We start from the raw sequence: 18,550 nt of genomic DNA, 5'->3' as shown, positions 1-18,550 counted from the left end.
CCGATTTCAGTGGGACTGTGTGCGAATGTGTTATGCGAGTGCTCTGATCTGATCTACGTACATCAACAACAATTAGTGGATGGATAGTGTTGTTGCTACCAGATGGTACTTTAGGATTTACAGTGTTATGCAACTAGAGAGGGGGGCTTGTGGAGGGGAGGGGAGTGGGGGTCAGCGCAGCAATGACAAAGATGGGAGACCTGACACACTGTGAGCAGTTTTTCACACACACACACACACACACACACCGCAACACTTCAGGGAACAATTTGGAAAAACCACTGACCACTGAAATCCTGTGATGTGACGTCACAGTTGCTATTCTGCTCTATCTGTTGGTTTGTCACCAATAATCAATAATAATAATAAAACCAACATTATGTTTAAAAATTTACACATTTAAATGTTTGGGGGACATGGCTTTAAGTGCCCTCGCCAAAGATGTTCAATTGATTGCTTAATTATCTCCCAGTCTGTCTTTATATGATATTGTATATATATATTCTTCTTTATATCTTAAATTTCCCGTGCTTCAGTCCCACACAGGGAGCTCTCACAGGGGTTATTACAGCCATGCTCCCAGATTTTGTTACCTTTGACAGTAAATAAATAAAAATTCCTCCCTGCTCTCTGCTCGGCCTGGGAATTTAACTCTTTACTGGAGATGGGGGGGGTGAATGGTGGGGGGGTTGTTGGTGTCAGCCCCAATGACCAAAATCGTTAAAGTACTAAAGTAAACAAGCAACATTTACCGCTTTCCTTTGCCTTTGTGTCGCCGCTGTAAATGAGTTTTGTCCTTGTGTGTGATTTTGTTCACGAGGGTCTGCGGCGCCGCTCTGTTTGCAGCTCTTTCATTCACGAGGACGTTTTATCATGAGAACTCCGTTTTTTTACGGCTGCCACACAGTCAGAAAACAGCAGGAACACACACACACACACAGACTGTGTGCTTTTGTCACTCTCCCGTGGAATGTGGCGTGCTATTACTATGCAAATGAGCGAGCGTCTAACCCTGTAAACTACTGTGTGTGTGTGTGTGTGTTTACAGCACTTTGTAAAGAGCAGAGATATGGTTAAGAGAGTGAACACACACACACACACACACACACACACACGCAGATGGAACAAGGCTCGGTGTAAAGAAGATGAACATGTACTGTGTGCTACAATCATCCACTTCATGCAGCTGCGCCATCACAGGCTTCTCCTCAAGTGTGGAGATCAGTGCAGCTTCCTCTTATCTTAATCTCTTGGAAAAGGAATGAATCCAATTTGGAAGTGGTTGAGGGGTCTGGGGAGAAAAGGGGAAAAAAAATCTACTTGTTCCAGAAGTCACAATCAAATATTCATGCTCAGCCAGCTCCGGCTCCAGCTCGCAGCCTCGCTTCCTTTCTATGCCACGTCCAAAATTGATTAATAAGCACTCTAGTGGGCAGTCACTGTGAAAGAGAGTTGATAAAGACGGAGGAAGGGTCGGTCCGTGTGGGTTAATTACCCTGTAAATACACCGACATATGCAGCCACATGAAGCGGATTCTCATGTTCCAGGTGCACCAAAAAGTGGTGAAATCGCATTGATTTCAATACATTTATTTTGTGAAAATGACCAAAATGATCTATCTAAGGCTGGTTACACGCGTCATTTTCAGAAAATGTTTAAACTGAGCAGCAGGAATATTTCCTCATGTGTTCTTAAATTTAACGAGGCATTTGTGTTCTCGTACAGCTCCTCCAGCCAATTTCATTCAAATGACCAGGCTTTGGTGTATGTGCGGAAAAGTACAAATACTTTGTTACCGTACTTAAGTAGAATTTTCACATTTACTTCGTTATTTACATTTCTGACGTTTACTTTACTACGATACATTTCCCTTAACCGCCTTTGTTACTAAAAGTTGAGTTGGTGACGTAATGCCTGTTTGAAGTCGCTAGTTGTTTTTAGCAGCACCAGCTGTTAGCTGCAGACTTCGGCTCCAAGTGGAGCTTAAAACACACCAGCGGCTCGTTGTTTACCGTGTCTGACACTGAGGCTCTGGTCTCCGGGTTTCTGTTGTACTCTCCGGACGCTGGGTTTCAGCCATCAGCTGTTTCAGCTGAGCGGCCAACCGGTGAGCTAGCGAGCGGACGCAGATAAACCGCTTACGTCCGTTTACTTCTAAAACTTAAGTATCAAAAGTCATTTTCTGATATAAAATGTACTTAAGTACAGAAAATGTCAGGTACTTTAAGACTTTTACTCAAGTCATATTCTAAAAGGTGACTTCTACCAAGATACTTAGACAGTGCATAAAAGGCTGCACAGGCGATTTGGCCAATCAGGTTTAATTGAATTCAAGCTATCAATACGGATAATTATTGTGATAAATGTCAGACAAAAAATAGATTTTGCTCCTCAATTAAACAAGTTTACTTGTGATTTATAAACTTATTTGTGAGCAGAAAACAATTGTCGTCAATATCAAACTATTGATCTGTTGATACGGAAAAAACCGCCCACTATAGTTGTCGTTGTTGTTGTTTGTTTTTTCACACTTCCAGCAGGAGATGAAACCATGTCACTCAGGGTAGAACGGCAAAAACAACAACGATAAATTGCAGTTATGGGAGCCACAGCTCACCACCTCAGTCAGTTTGTTAAAATTCCATGGCTCCTCCTGTCACGCACATATTTCAAAAAGGCGATGAAACGATGCACAGATGCCAGCTTTAAGTCTGGCCAGGATAGCCGCCTGCGACCCTGCACATGAGTAATAGGTGTGGAAGATGAATGGATGGCTTGAAGGTCAGTGAGTGAGCAGTTCACGGCCTTGGAGGAAGAGCACGCTGTGGAGTGCATTATCTAACGGAGCGCTGTAGTGCATGTGTTCCGTACAAGGCCACAACGTGTGTGTGTGTGTGTGTGTGTGTATAGAGCGCCCACGCTGTTAATTTAACCTCACTGAACTACCAGGCAAAGTATGATTCAAGCCCAACCCGCCATCGCGAACAACATCCATCCAACACAGTAGTTAATACATCACTGGTGCCATATGAATAGATTCCATAGCTACCAAAATGTGTAATATTCTCCCATTTAAAGAATGACACAGAGGATCGCACGGGAGATAAAATCTGGGGCCAGAAAATGTGTAAAAATCTGACAGGGCCATCTGAAGCGCGGTAATAAAAGAGCTCTTTGAAATACGGCCTCCTTTTATTACAACGCTTTTATTGCAGTGGCACGTCCTGTCCAATCCAATCCAATGAAAGTGGACCATAATCAAAAGGAATAAAAGTGAACAACTTACAGTAACCCCCGCGTCTTAGTGCCGATATATCATGCAGCCGTTTCCCCCCGCGGCCCCCAGAAGACACAAACTGGGCAACACAATGAACAACAGCTGCCGCCGCTGTTTTGTTTGGTTTACGGGACTTTATTAAGGATTCCGTTTATTTGGCCGACCCGTATGCTCTGTCCCGTTCACTCCGGCTCCTCCTTTTATCTTCAATTAACGCAGACAAAGCCCGATGATGAGGAGCACTCCACACCGAGCAAATACCACTAGAGTGTTTTCAAGTAGGTGTTTGTGCTTTTGTGCGTTTTTACAGCCAGTGAGACAAAGTGTGTGTGAGTTCTCTGAGTGTGCTGTCACTTTCTTCACACCTCCAGCTTTGTTATCAGCACGTGTGTGGTCACAGTGACGGAGACGAGGTGCGGGAATCACAGGATTTAGCTTTCTCTTTCACCATTATCCTGCTGTAAATGCTCTCTTCTTCTTCTTCTTCTTCGGCCAGGTAACTTCCACCCAAGTTTCCTTCCCCTCATCCATTTGAGCAGCTCCACCGCGAGGAGACCTGAAGTAGCGACGCACGGCGAGTGAAACTGGCAGAGACTGTTTACTTCATTAAAATACTGATATTTTTGATGCAGCTTCACTTCACAGTGTTGATGGCTGGTATTTTCCTCCAGCAGCTGTAAAGTGAGCGTGATTCATGAACAATAATTATCGATAATTAACTTCTGGTTTTTAATTTTCAACTCGGATTGAAGTTGGGTGCTGAACAATTCATCGAAAGTTTATCGAAATCGCAATACGGCGTACTGCAATTTCTGTTAAAGCCAAAGTCTATACACATCTTATTCTGCACACTGAAGAGAATGTATGTGTTTCACACAGATCTGCACAAATATCACACATGAGAATGATGTAAAAATGACAATATTGTGAATCGTATCACAATCGCAATTCCTGTCAAAATAATCGCAATTAGATTAGATTCAATCCTCCGACATTTATCACAATAATAATAATAAAAATAATAGTACCAATACCAACTGATTTGTTCGTGATAACCCAGCCTTAACTTATCTAACTATAAAGGAATACGCCAAATAAACTCTGTCCTATCACTTCACAGAACGGGTGTTTTGGGAGCTGTCAAGAACACTTTCAGGAAACAGGTTCCTGTGTGGATCAGGCCCGAGTTAGCAGCGCTCACCACTTGCAGGCTTGTGACAGGGTGTGAATGTGGAGGCTGTTTGGCTCTGAATTGGAGTGGATTCTACGGTGTGAGAGGACATTGTCTTCAGTGCTTCACGTGTATTAAGCTCAAACAAACCCATCACAGCACATCTAAATATATCTGATCAAAGCGGCCGATGCTCTGTTGGCAGGAGTGTATTCACCGCTCCATTGTCTGAGTGGCTATTGTTTCCCCCGCCTACTACTGAAGGTACTGATCAGTGGACATGACCTTTTTCACCTTTTTAAAACGTACGAGCGGGGACTGGACAATGCACCATTTAATCAACAGCACAACAAAAGCACTCAACGCAGCCTGTTAAGTGTTGCGACTGTCTATTATCAGGACAATCTTCATCTAAATGAGAGGAAGTGACTTCAAACAAACACACAATCTGAGTGATTTATAATGAAATGCCACAAAGGGAGTGTGCAGAGTTTTTTTTTTCTTTAAATTAATCTCATTCTTATTGAATCAGTAGCACAGAAATCTCTTTTCTTCTTACTTAACTTTGACCTGGACGAACATGAAATTTACATTATGCCATATCCAACTACAAGAGAGAAGATCTGGCTGCTCAAAAGACAACATTTTTCTACTTTTAGTCATTAGTCAGACGCTTTTTTATCAAATAAAAGATAAACCCACACTCTCCTCTACTGTGTGTGGGTTCCCTGACACATTCCATGGACGTTTATGTTGTTGCGCCGCTCTGTCACAGACTGCGTTTCTTTTCTTCAGCTTTTCGCAGAAGGTCAAAAAGATAAAGGGAGGGGTAAGAAAAAAGAAAAGATGAATGAAATAATAAAAATAGCGGCGTCATCAATAGCTGTGCTGCGGAAAGTGTTCCGCGCGGCACACTGCGCCCACTGACTCGACCTTTAAGTCACAACTTGTGAGCTAGTTCTTTTCAGAGTTTGGGCGGCAGCGTGTGATAAACGCCGCTGCCCTCCGAGCTGAAAATGTGTCTCCACTTTAGCGGCAAAGTGTGCTGCATTGTATTATTGTGAAAAGAACCTTTAAATCACAACGCTATTTTGGCAGCGCTCCTTGGTGAGATTATATATTGTGTTTCTCTTTATGAACCCAGTGTTCGCCGCCCTCACAGTGCTAAATATTTTCTGGGCCATTTTTTTTTTTTTTTTCATGTTCAACAAAAGTTCTCCTCTGTGTTCCCTCAGAAAAAAACATTTGTTAAATAGCGTAGCTGGAATCAAACACGCCACTCATCTGTTTTCAGTAAAACACTGACGAGATGTTCTGACGCGCCGCCACTGCCGCCGCGTTTCATCGTCTCTGACCCGGGCTCTGATGAACAGCGATCTACTGCATTGGCAAACACAACCCTGGAGCCCAGAGAGCTGTAATTGGAGGAGCTGTCAGCCCGAGTCAAGAGGAAGCCTGACGTTGTCTTAAAACAACAATTTAGCGTCTCTCTTCCTGACAGATGCAGCTGAACACCTGTCAGAGGGAAAAACTGTTCACTTCACGTGGAAGCTTTCTTCTTTCTGTCGCACGTTAAAAGCTACCGCGATGTGCGCGCACGCACGCCCCATTTGGCATCTGCCGCTTCCCTGCGACAGTACGGAAAGGAAGAGGATACTTAAAAACCGTGCTCGCAGACTCTCTCCCTCTTTCTCTCTCCCTGCACTTTTACAACACGCCGAGGAACTGTTGGAATCAGCAAGAAAACGTGATCGAAAGAGAACAAAGTTACAGTTAATCCACTTATCATACCTGACGATGCACCTACAGCATCAGTGTTATCACCTCCTGCACACACCCCCACACTCGCACACACGCATACAGAGCACAAAGACCACTGTGGAAAGTATCAAACAGAACCCGTGTGAGAGTTTCATTAGCATCCACAGCTTCTATAATTAAACGTGCGAGTGGCTGCTCTGTCAGATGACATCATGTACTCGAGTGTTTTTATTACCACGTTGAAATCCATTACAGCTGATATCTGGTAACAACATTTTGGACCAGTGTCGGGTTCTGTGTCCAATGAACTGCCTCATTGATTTCACATTTGGTACGTGATCGCGGGCCAACTGGCACGGCTCCAAGCAACTTCCACTCCGCAAAGCCTCGTGGAGAGAAACTCTTCTCCCAGTACAGGGGTCGAAAGTTACGCACGATCCGTCAATACTGACAACAAGGGTTCACTTGTCAAAAGCTCTTTCTGTGAAATCTTATATCATTTCTGCAGCTGAATGAAGCCGCCTGAGGGGACGGGCCCACCTTACAACCGTGTGCCCTCCATTGCTGTTGTCTGACCCCGTGTTTTCCATCTGTCAGTTTGGTTATGTTTTGGGTTTTTCTCATTGTTTTAAAATGTATTAAGACTTCACTCAGAGATTATGCCTAAATAATCTAAGCTAAAATCAATGAAAGGTCAAAACACGGGGCAGCTCTACAAAAACGGACCAGACTTAATATTGCATGCAGAGTATATTCCTCAATTAAAAGTGCAGTTAACATAACCAATCTTGACTATGGTAACATCAGTAGTCTTCATATGAAGCAGTCTAATCTTCAAATACTGCTATTTTATACTCAATCCATTCACAAAACCACAAAATTAGTTACCATTTTTTAATAATTGCCACAAAAAAATATATTCGAAATGAATTACATTTAATTTTCGGTGGGACGAAGAGAGAGAGATGTCAAAGTTACCCACAATCTTCTCCTCATTCTCAGACACAGCTGCTGCTGCTGCTGCTGCTGCTGCTTCCTCCCTCAAAACACAAGATAGGAAGAGCACCGTGTGCAGGAGGAGCTCAGGAAAAACAGCCGGGGCTCAAAGCATTTTTGGAAAAGAGCAGCTAATGAAAAACATACTTCATCAAGATCTCGTGTTTAAACTGAAGATGTAAGCCTCAAATATGTCTCTGAAGTCTTATGAGCAAGGGAAAGATAATCCCAGTATTTAGTGCTTATCTGTCACACAGGGAAACCCCTGCTTCCCCCCGCTGAGTCAAGTCTTCTGAGGCTTCTGATAAAATGAGGGCCATCACATGCCTGCACCTTCTTATCCCATCTTTAGACTGATCTGCTGGTCACAGTTGAGGCTGATGTTACGTCACACAAACCCTGGCTTTTTCCTTTACCACAGGACGAGAGAGTAAAGACAGAGTGAAGCTAAAGAGTCTCTTTATCAGTTGAAATGCCTGATTTCAGCGCCTTAAATCAGAATAATGTGCAGTTTCTTCTGAGAACATAGTCCATTTTTGTGTTTTTTTTTTTTTTGACATTTTACTTCCTAAACCACTAAGTGATTCATTAATCAGATAAAAAAAGATTAACCCAATTATATCCGCAGCCTAAGAGTGGTCCACAGGTGAGCAGCAAGGAAAAGGACGCTCGACAACAACGGAAAAGATGAACCAAGGGAAGCGACGATAACGAGACACAGGTGAAAAACCATTAAGACCAGGTGTGGGTATATTTGACAAGTTACACTGGGGTAAGATACAAAACGAGGTGTTTCTTTTTCACAGCTGATATTGTTGCTGTGTGTGTTCAGGCAGGAACAATGAGCGCTGATAGCAATAACAACGGCTGTATTCAGGTGAAGTAGTCAGAACAGTTGTAGCCAAACACTTTAAAGTCTCTTTCACACTAAAAACTAGCAGGTAAACCTGCCGCAAATCCCCAATAAAAGGTGATTTGAGGTCCATTTATACTCGTCCGTCATTGTGCGCCTTACAGAAACAAGAGGAGCAATACCACTGGAAATGGTGGGGGGGCAGTATAGAGTCAGAGAGTTTCAAAGAGCGAGATACTTCCTTGATTATGAAACCTACCAATTTAAAAACAAGTTATCAAACATCCGCGCTAACGGCTACGCTAGTGTATCTGCGGTTATCCACGTGAGCTCGCTCAGCTGACAGCTGGAGTGTACAACAGAAACCCGGAGACCAGGGCCTCGGCGTCGGGCACGGTAAACAACGAGCCGCTGGTGTGTTTTAAGTCCACTTGGAGCCGAAATCTGCGGCTAACAGTTGAGCGGCTAACAGCTGGTGCTACCAAAAACAACTAGCGACAACAAACAGGCATTACGTCACCAACTCAACTTTTATTTTGTAGTAACGAAGGTGGTTAAGGGAAGAGTAGTGGAGTAACAGTAAAAGTTGTCAGAAATGTAAATAACAAAGTCAAGTACAGATATGTGAAAATCCTACTTAAGTACAGTAACAAAGTATTTGTACTCTGTTACATTACAACACTGAATTTAACCAAATAACAGAGTGACTGAGTGGAAGTGGTTTATTGGTTTTACACACAGAGACACTAATGGACGCCTCTCTACTCTCCTCTGGCTTATTTTCCTCTGACTTTTGTTTCCCGTGCATTTTCACAATGACACGAGTTAAGTGCAGAGACTTAACTGTAAATTGTCCCCACTGCGTGACAAGAAGAAAATTCGACGTGGAGTGGCTTCTGTTGTTTATATTTAGATCCGACCTGAGTTTCCTTGCAAAACCGTAGATTACACACACACACACACTCTCTTATCTTCACCCCCGCAGTTGCCCCCGTTTGTTTGCCTTCACCAAAAAAAAGAGAGGAACGCCTACAGTGTGGCGAGAGTGTGCTGGAGTCAGGCTTTTAGCTGCAACAAAGAGACGAGACAAATATCTGCCTCTCCTCACTGATGGCTTCACTGATTCTCCTCGTGAGAGTGTGGGTTTTTTCCTGGCCTGGCTCCCCGGGGTTTATCTCACTGAACTTTTGACTGCTTAACAGGATACAGACTGCATGACTGACCCGGCTGCAACCGCGTTTGGGCCCAAAGACTAAAAGGTGACTGAGCTTTCGCCATCGCGGTTCGGCGGCTTTGAAGCGCTAACGGAGAGCGACAGTGTCGCTAACTCCCCCCCCCCCCGACTTCAGAACCTTGAAATAATCCATTTTCTCTCATTTGCCATTTGAGTTGCCTTGTTATTCTTTTATTTTCAGCTCTCTCCTTCACGTTGCATTCATGGCTCTTACTCTCTTTAAGTCTCTTTGTGGACGGCGTACAACACAATCACTGTTGGAAAAAATATACACGAGTGGACCTTAAAAATATTACTATATATATAGTAAAAATATGCTCTTTGTTAAGCTTTTTCTTTTCCCAAGGTCAGAAGTGAACTTGGTTTGAAAAAATTTGCACACAAGCTTCTGTGAGAGAGAAAACTGATTTCGATGTCAATGTGTTGACTGTCATCCCCAAAGAAACCAGGGGAGGGGGGAGTTTTAAGGAGTCCATTCTTCTGATTATCATCATTTCTCCACATGCAGTGCAGTTCCAACCACAGCTGTAAACGGCTCAGTCAGATCTGAGGCACTTTACAGCCACGGTTTCTGCTCTTCAGAAGAACGGCCTCCACAGATGACAGGCTATGATCGACCTGAAGAATGCGGGCACTTTTGAGTCTCGGGGTTCACACTGGGATTTGTATCCAGCGTGGAAAAAAAGAAGCTCTGTGTTGCCTTGGAGGAGAAGCTTTAGGGAAACAAAGTGCCCTATTGTTATTTTGAGACTCGCCTATTATGGTCTCAAAGAAACGCGCCCTGCTGTACAGGCCGGGCTTCCATGACTCACTTTCCCAGTAGGTGTCAGTGTCATTCAAGCACCATTATTGGACCACTGATGGGACTGGCTGGGAAATACTGTTTCTGCTTTAATGCCCTGACGATTTCTATGGTGAGTATTTAGCAGTTTAAAAAAGGCACAAGTTAATGACTCATCTCAAACTAATTTCCCCCCACTGCCTTCAAAATTGTAGTTTTAAAATTGCAATTTGGCATGAATGTATTTCTAACAATAAAAAGATAAATGCTAATGCTAAGGTATTAAGTTTAAACCATTTATTACAATGTTTTTTTTTCTTTTCTTTCCTTGTGCAGGTCTTTGTTTTCATTTGAACATTCGGCACAAAGAGTGACTCTGCTCCCACTGACACTTCGATAATAACCTTCATCGAGGTGAGCATTTGTTTTTATTGTTATTAACAAAGTGAACACACAGAAAAGGTTCTTTCATGAATGAATGAATTGTACAAAACTAGCAAAATAAAGAGAGAGAAGGCGAATAGAATTCTGAAAACAACTTTTGTTCAATCATGGGTTCATAAGGTGGTCGGATAATCAAAGGACACAATGAACAGGAGAGAACTGTTTAAATACAATCCTAATTTATGTGTAAGTGTAGCCTGTGCTGGGCTGAGCTTCTCTGTTATCTTGTCAGTGAAGAAAGGCTCATGACTGAAGACTGACTCGTCACAAATGACTCTGTGAATCCCAACATTAATAACAATAATTCACAGAATCAGAAAGACGTTCCATAGAACTTTGAAAATCTCTCTCTTTCAAAGCCATTAGTCGCTCGACTGATTAACATAACAGCGTTGCAGTAAACATGAAGACGTATATTTGGATGGAAATCGGCCAAGTTCAGCAATATCTATCATCACAGTTGTTCACACGTCTATAAACTGTGAGCATGAATCTGCAATTTACTGCTCCTCACAGTCCACGCCGATCAGCTCCTCCGTTTATCTCTGTCCTGATTTGAAAGCCTTCGTTATGAAAAATCCTCAATAGTGTGAGTTTAAACTTGTGTAGTGTTAGAGTGAGACACAGATTTGTTCCAATCTAATCTAAAATGGAAAAAATGCTCACGATGTTCCAGATGCCTTATGAGACAGAAAATATTTATGACTCAAAATTGCATTGGCAACAACTCAACACAGCGGTCCAGATGTTGCCCACACCCACAACCACCACCACACATCTGGCTGCCCAACACTGCATGAGTGGCTGCGCGGAGCTGCCCGCAACCTGCTACCATGACTGTTCAAGCTGTGTGTGTGTGTGAGAGAGAGAGAGAGAGAACACTTTTTTTTGCAGCCTCTGAATCCAGAAAGTCCCACAAAAGCACAGCAGCAGATTTTAGATTCATTTTCAATGAGTTATGATGATGTCATTTGACTTAAGATGCAGGAGATGGACGAACTTTACATCCTCTAATAAGATATTAACGTCAACACACGGGGGGTAGTGGCAAGACATGAAAATGAGTCGGCAACATCACTTCATTCTGCTTCTCTCTATCTCACAGAGAGCGCGCGCGCACAAACAGTGGACAAACACAAGAATGCAAAAACCAAAACTGTTCCATTTACGCACGAATAAAACCTGCAGTTTCCTGCAGTCACACACACACACACACACACGCCACTTAATGACTACACATGAGAAACACAATATGAGTGACTTAATAACTGACTGAACTTCACTCTTTACTTCCACCCAAACACGTCTGTTTTATTCCCACTCCTCACACAGCAGCACACTCAAAAATCATTTATATGCATATATATATATATATACATATATATATATATATATACACACATATATATATGTATATATATATATATATATATATATATATATATATATATATATATACATATATTTATGATATGACTCATTTGATGAGTGGATGAGGCTCGCGAGGTTCACGCCCTCATCAAACACCAGGTCAGTTACCATCATTTCAAAAAATGCAAAATAATAAAATTAAACATGAAGAGAAAAACCCGCAGGTTAAAACAAATGAAAGGGTAGTTCGGAGGAGAAGAAAGAAAAAAGTTAAGGGTTTCTTTTCTCTCTTTTTTTTTTACTTTTCCATTAAAAACCAGCGCAAACTCCGCGTCCGCGCGAGCTCCGCATCCACAGCCACCGCCACAGACCGCGTCAAGTGGCACCAACAACAACTTCAAACACACGAAGACCTACATTCACACACTCGAGCGCTGCTGCTCTCCTCGTCATAACAAGAACAAGAACAACAATAACAATAATAATAATAACGTTATGAACTGGAGCTGGTGCGCGCGGATGCAGCGCGCGCGGAACCAGTGCCACTCACTCACCGCCTGTGTGCCGAGGATGGAGCGAGTCAACGAGGGCGACCAACGGTGAATCCAAAGGAGACTGACTGACTGACTGCTGCGCCCTCAGCCTCTCTCTCTCTCTTTCTCTCTCTCTCTCTCTCCCCCTGCTGTCCTCACTCTGCCTCTCTCTCTCTTCCCCCGCCCTCTCTCCCTCTCTCTCTCTTTCCACCGCTCGTCCCACACCCTCCTCCCCGCCACCCCCACCAGCAACAAATCAACAAATTGGAGTTGAAATGGCTCCTGATTGGTCATTACAGTGCTGGCTGGCGATTAAATGACATGCACGCGCACGTGCACGTTTGGAGCGTGCATACACACACACACACACACACACACACAGATCATCATCTCAACACACACACCTTTCCGTCGGCCTTTTATTTTCCAAAGGCCAGGTCATTGCTTGGCAGAAGGAGAAGTCAGGATTATTGGAAGAACCTTTGAGCGGCGAGAACATGGCATGTGCCACTTTGTGATCGGGCTTTAATAAGCAGGAGGTGGCAGATCACAGCCTACAGGTGTCACACCCGAGGGTGACTGCACCAGCCTGCACCATCAGTCCATGTCACTGTGTATCAAAATGAATCGTGAAACGTACGTGATTGGACGGTCGTTTTTTTTTCTGCTTTGCGATATCCATCCATCCCTCCATCCCTCCATCCCTCCGGCTTCTACCGCTTTATCCTCCAAGGGAAGGTTGCACAGGAGTGCTGTGCCAATCTCAGCTGACATTGGGCAGTCAGAGGATGGTCATAGAAGGGTTAAGTCAGTCAGTTTGTGTGTTCATCTTGGACAAAATGGCCCTTCCTCTTGATTGACTTGGTTTGTAACATCAGAAAATATTTACAGATAACAATCAGATCTTGATTTGGACACCGTAGACGCTCCACCCTCTTATCCAAATATGATCGAAAACAAAAACAAGGTGGCACTGATAAAAGTGGACAACTGGAAACACGAGTTCTTAAACCAACAGGTGATGTCACGGTTGCAACTTGATCCGTAACCACATGGCTATTCATACAGCATGTGTGTGTGTGTGTCATAATGCAGAGGGAGCGTTTGGTTGCTAAGCTGCAAGCACAACCACGAACAAGGAACAACAGCAATGTTGAAAAGTGAAAGTAAGTGAGAGCGCGGACCTTTCCTTGTCACAAAACGACAGGATAAAACTGCTACTGACAGTCGGCGTTAACTACATCTTGTGGAGGCGTGACTCAGGGAAACCAAGCGAGCGCAGGGGCGTCTGTCATTATTCCCAAAAACTCAATTTAAGAAGGTCAAAAATTCACGAGTTGCGCAGACACCAGACCTAAGAGTAGCAAGAGCAATGTATCTTAAAAGTACAACATGCTAGCGTTGAGATATACATACAGTATAGATCAGGGGTCGCGTTAACCGAATATTTTCCGTCATTGACCGTTTTTTTAAAACGGTGACGGAAATTCACACCCCTAAAAACTATGTTGATTAAAGAGGTGAAAAAAGAGGGATAGATGCAGATGAAGGACAAACTCAGCCCTTGGCCTCAGCGGAGCGAGGAAGCGGCAGTAAGGAGGTTAGGCGAGTTCAGTGGGAGCGGGAGTTCTCTTGGCTGAGGAGGGAGGATAGAAAAATGTTGTGCGACAAAATAAAGATTCCCATCGGAGAATCTGAGCATAATTTCTGACCTGGACACCGTACTCAATGCATCTCGCTATCCTTGTAGTGCTGACAGCGTGTTAAGGAGCTATGGACAGGAGGCTTTGGAGCGCGTCTGTGACCGGTGCAGCTGATCCACTGGTGCAGAAGGAGCGCATGTTGCGGGATTTCCTACCACGCGCAACTACGCGCAAGCAGGCACGCAATTTAAGTCCATGTGGACCAGGAAGAAGGTGTGAGACTGTGCGTTTAGGCCACAGGTGAACTGTTCATATTCCACTGCAATATGAACAATGCAATTGAATATGTCATTATTATCATTTAAAGTGACCGGTAAAAATTGATTATGACGGGGTTTTTATGACCCTGTCAGTCAAAATGACAGACAACGAAAAAGTCTAGCGCAACCTCTGGTATAGATATATATATACACATACATACAGTATATATATATGTATATATAGATAGATAGATATGATAGTTTTATGTCAAATATAGACACACATAGACATCAGTCATCGATCATTGAAAATGACTAATTGGATGGTAAAGTTGATCAAGTTTAGTCACTTGATTGATTTGTTTGTCGATATATATATATATACGTATATGTACATACATATAAATACCAATTTACCAGCACTTAGCACTTTATAGTTTGGCTTACTTGAAGCACTTACTAACTTCTAGATCTTGTTTGTACCCAAATGTTGAAAGGCACTTACTGTAAGTCGCTTTGGATAAAAGGGTCTGCCAAATGACACGTAATAATGTAATGTAATACCAAGGCTCATGTAACGGAAGCTACACCTGTTGCACTCTATGATATCCTAAGAAAAGGTTGACAGTTTCATCGTAAGAGAAAAACAACCTTTTCCAGCTTGAATCTCAGGAGTTTGGGTACGACTCACTCTCCCTTACCATCCTTAGAGAAAACTACACACAAAACCACACAAAACTGGATTTCAACAACTCCAACAACTCATGTGTGCTGTGATGTTAAACTGCAGATGTTTTTCTCTGGGGAGTGAGCGGTTTACACAGCCAGACAAACAGTTTCTGGAGTTTTATTTTAAATGTTGTAGACTGAAGTAGGTGCAGATGTTGTTAAAGTGAGGACAAGAATCAACCCGAACTATCCGTTTAACGCGCTACGAGATGACAACAGTGGCAGCACGTAAAGACAACACATCACTATATTATGAGTAGCAAATAAAGAGCATCTCAATATTCATAACGGCATTATTAAAACATTAACATGTTTTGATACGATGTTATGAGATGATGAGAAACTGCTGGTGACTTGATGAGGCAGTGACTCAGTGTGAATCCTGCCCAGGGACATGTTATTGAATTAGTGTGTTACTTTATAGGTTGAATATTGTTAATTACTCATTTCTCAGACAGTGTTGTCCTTTACGTTTTACTTTTCTGGCGGTGCTGTGTGCGCTCGTGCAGACTAAATGTGATTATACAGCCTACACCTCTGGCTGGATGTCATCCAGGCTGCAGTGGAGTGTTTGGAGTGAACACTTCATTGATCTGGAATAAGGTTATGTTCACTTTTATATGAGGAGCTACTGTGATTGCTCTTAATTGACCCCCTGAGTAAGTCAGCAGCAGCAGTGGCGGCGGCGGCGGCTTCACAGACCCTGCCTATATAAGTGTCACTAACCCTCTGGGCTGGAAATAAACATTACTGCTCCTCCTGTAGCTTGTGCTCGACTAAAAATGGCCATCTTCAAAAATCAGACTTGCAGGCTACGTTGCATCTTATTCATTCATTTATTTATTTATTTATTTGACAGCTGTTTGAATTAAAGACGCCTCGCGGTGTAAAGAACATCGACAATTTTACACAATGGATTAACACGCTTCACGGGGAAACGAGTCGGAGCTCGATCGCTGACACAGCCCTGAACCTGACCAACAGTGTATAGTGATTTTGAGGTTGGTTATTCTGCTCGCTGCACAGCGGAGAGAACAAAGTGTCCAGTTACGGATCAGCTGGTCTCTTCTGATTCAGCTCTATAGGAACTGTCTGTCCTCCGGTTGCCTTAATAGACCCATCAGTCCTCAGATGATCCTACTTTAACTGCCCGGGTGAAAGGATTTCTATTGTAGAGGTGACTTTTTTTAATTTATTTTTATCCTCTCTATGTATCCTTGAATGTTAAACGTGCTTTTATACAGGATTACTAAAGCATCTGATTATGCAAATGAGCAGCAAACCGGGAATGCACTTTAAGCACACGGACAATCCCGACTGTAGTTCACAGTGGCGAGCATGAAGTTAGACAGTCGACGTCCAGGTTTCTCAAACTGTGGTACGGGTGGTCAGAGTGAAACACCCGGTATCAAAATTCATGCTCCGTGTTCTGATGACAGGCTGATCACACTTAAGTACAGGTCTGAACCTGATGACGCATGTGTCCATATTCCTGCAGGTCTTCAAGACTGATTACAGACGTCTCCTCTTCTGTCGTCGTCTTATCTGCACCAGATTAACTGTTTTTTCTTTACTGATTGCCATATCATTTCTTTATTCTAATGGTAAATTTACTGTATTTCATGTTCTATAATCTTGAACACATCTCTTCAGTAGGACTATTTAATAAACATAGTTTTGTTCCTGAGTCTGTTCCACTGAGTCTAGTGAAAAAATGTAAAATGTTTCCATAAAATTCCATACTTTTAATGATATTGGTGACCATATCTCACAGAATTTCAAAATAAAAATGTTTGTTTTGCGAAGGAACAATGTATAATCCACAGTAACACACATTTTTCCATCCATTTTCCTGCCACATAAAGACAAACAAGAGAGAAAAGTGCTGCTCGGATCCTACAACCTCTGGTGTGTTGGACAAAGTTTGGGATTTAAAGTAACTTACCGAGCCTCGCTTAAATCATTGTTTTGTTTTTCGCCATACTGCATATGCTGTTAACTATTCAGTGTAGCCTGGGAAAAAAAAAAAAGAATGTGAAGCCATCAGCAAATGACATCAGGAGTTATTAAAGCTGGAATCCAGTCAATGAAAGCAGACTGGAGGTGTGTGTTAGAGAGAGAGAGAGAGAGTTTGTTTAAGATACTTGATTTGATGTGAAGCAGAAAAACAAACACTCCGAGGACTTTAAGATCAAGACGTATCGATTATAAAAGCAGGGAAAAGGTCACACAGATTGTGGTTTTTTTTTTCCTACGGTGACACAAACAGGTTATAAATGGAGAAAGAATTGGACTCACGCTGTGGGACGACTCCAAAAGCATCCCTGGAATGGCAACCGCACGAGCGAAACGCTGAGTGGCACCAATGGAGCAGGTTGAAACAGACACAACATGGCTGCACACTGCAAATAATGGGAAACAGTGTGAGATAATTCTCCTTGACCTTACAGTACACATACAGTTTATGCTTATTCTAAGGCTATGACTATGCTTTCACACCTACAAACTTATATTCACTTGCTGCCCTTAACCTTGTTAAAAGTTACACGTTAGACCTTTAAATACAATCAGCTCACAATGTCTTGACAAACTCTTACAGAAAACCAGGTCATTCCAAAGGTTTCACGTCCTTTTTTTTTTTTTTTTTTTACTCCTCTGTGCATCACATTTACTGAGGTATGAAACACGAGAGGTGGGAACATTCTCCCAAAACAAGATGTGAGCGTTTGCTCTTAATTCTCCTTCAGCTTTTTAAAGAAAGTTGTGAGTGACATTTATGAATCAGGCCACTTGTTCGGGTGAAAGTTGACTTTAATCGGAGGGGCAGCAGGGTTTTTAGGCAGCGGCACGGAAAACTAGCACACAAGGGGAAAGAGCTCTTACTTAAACTTGTGTCTGGAAAACCTTGAAACTCTCAATTTAATAATTTATCTGCGCCGAGTATAAAAGTAAGGAAAAGAAAAACAGCACAGTGAATGTAAGGAACTACACCAAATGTGTTAACCCTTCTGGGTAAATCAATGTGTCATAAACAGTCTTAAAGACATGACATGCACCATCACTCAAAGAGAGGCTAAAACATTTATTAATGTGCAATTTTCAGTAAAGGTTAAAGGTGATATGTAAGGCCATGATATGTCAAAACTTTATTTAAAAACTGGTTTCAGGCGTTAAATCAAACTGGCAGGCGTCTGAGGCTCAGTTGGTGAGATACGTAACCTATTGCTATCGATAATGACAACATTTTGTACTTTTAAAATGTCTTTTTTTATATATTTTCCCCTTTGTTTCTTACCTTTCCTTTAGACTGCACATGGCCGTGCTCTTCACTGACAACAGGAAATGCCAATCCAGTCTCCGCCCCAGAGAAGTCCTTTTATGGCAGGTTCCTGAGGGAATGTGCCATGTGTAGTCTTGAGGAAAGGGGGGTTTTGGTGAAACAGTCTTAATATTTTGGGATAATATTTCCACTGTATAAATGTATAACTAAAATATA

General features: G+C 42.6%; 1 protein-coding gene across 1 annotated transcript in view; it reads right to left on the bottom strand.

Annotated features, from left to right (window-relative positions):
* Positions 1 to 12,551, bottom strand: part of LOC131460655 (cadherin-6-like) — an 82,230-nt gene extending 69,679 nt beyond the window's left edge. Inside the window, exon 1 of the mRNA XM_058631324.1 lies at positions 12,444 to 12,551. The gene's annotated coding sequence lies outside the window, so the exon portion shown is untranslated. The remainder of the gene's footprint in view (positions 1 to 12,443) is intronic.
* Positions 12,552 to 18,550: the final 5,999 nt, after the last annotated feature.

The sequence above is a fragment of the Solea solea genome, chromosome 1 (genome assembly GCF_958295425.1).
Source record: "Solea solea chromosome 1, fSolSol10.1, whole genome shotgun sequence".
In the NCBI taxonomy this organism is placed as follows: Eukaryota; Metazoa; Chordata; class Actinopteri; order Pleuronectiformes; family Soleidae; genus Solea; species Solea solea.
The sequence above is the reverse complement of the archived record's forward strand: the minus strand, read 5'-3'. Positions and strand labels throughout refer to the sequence as shown.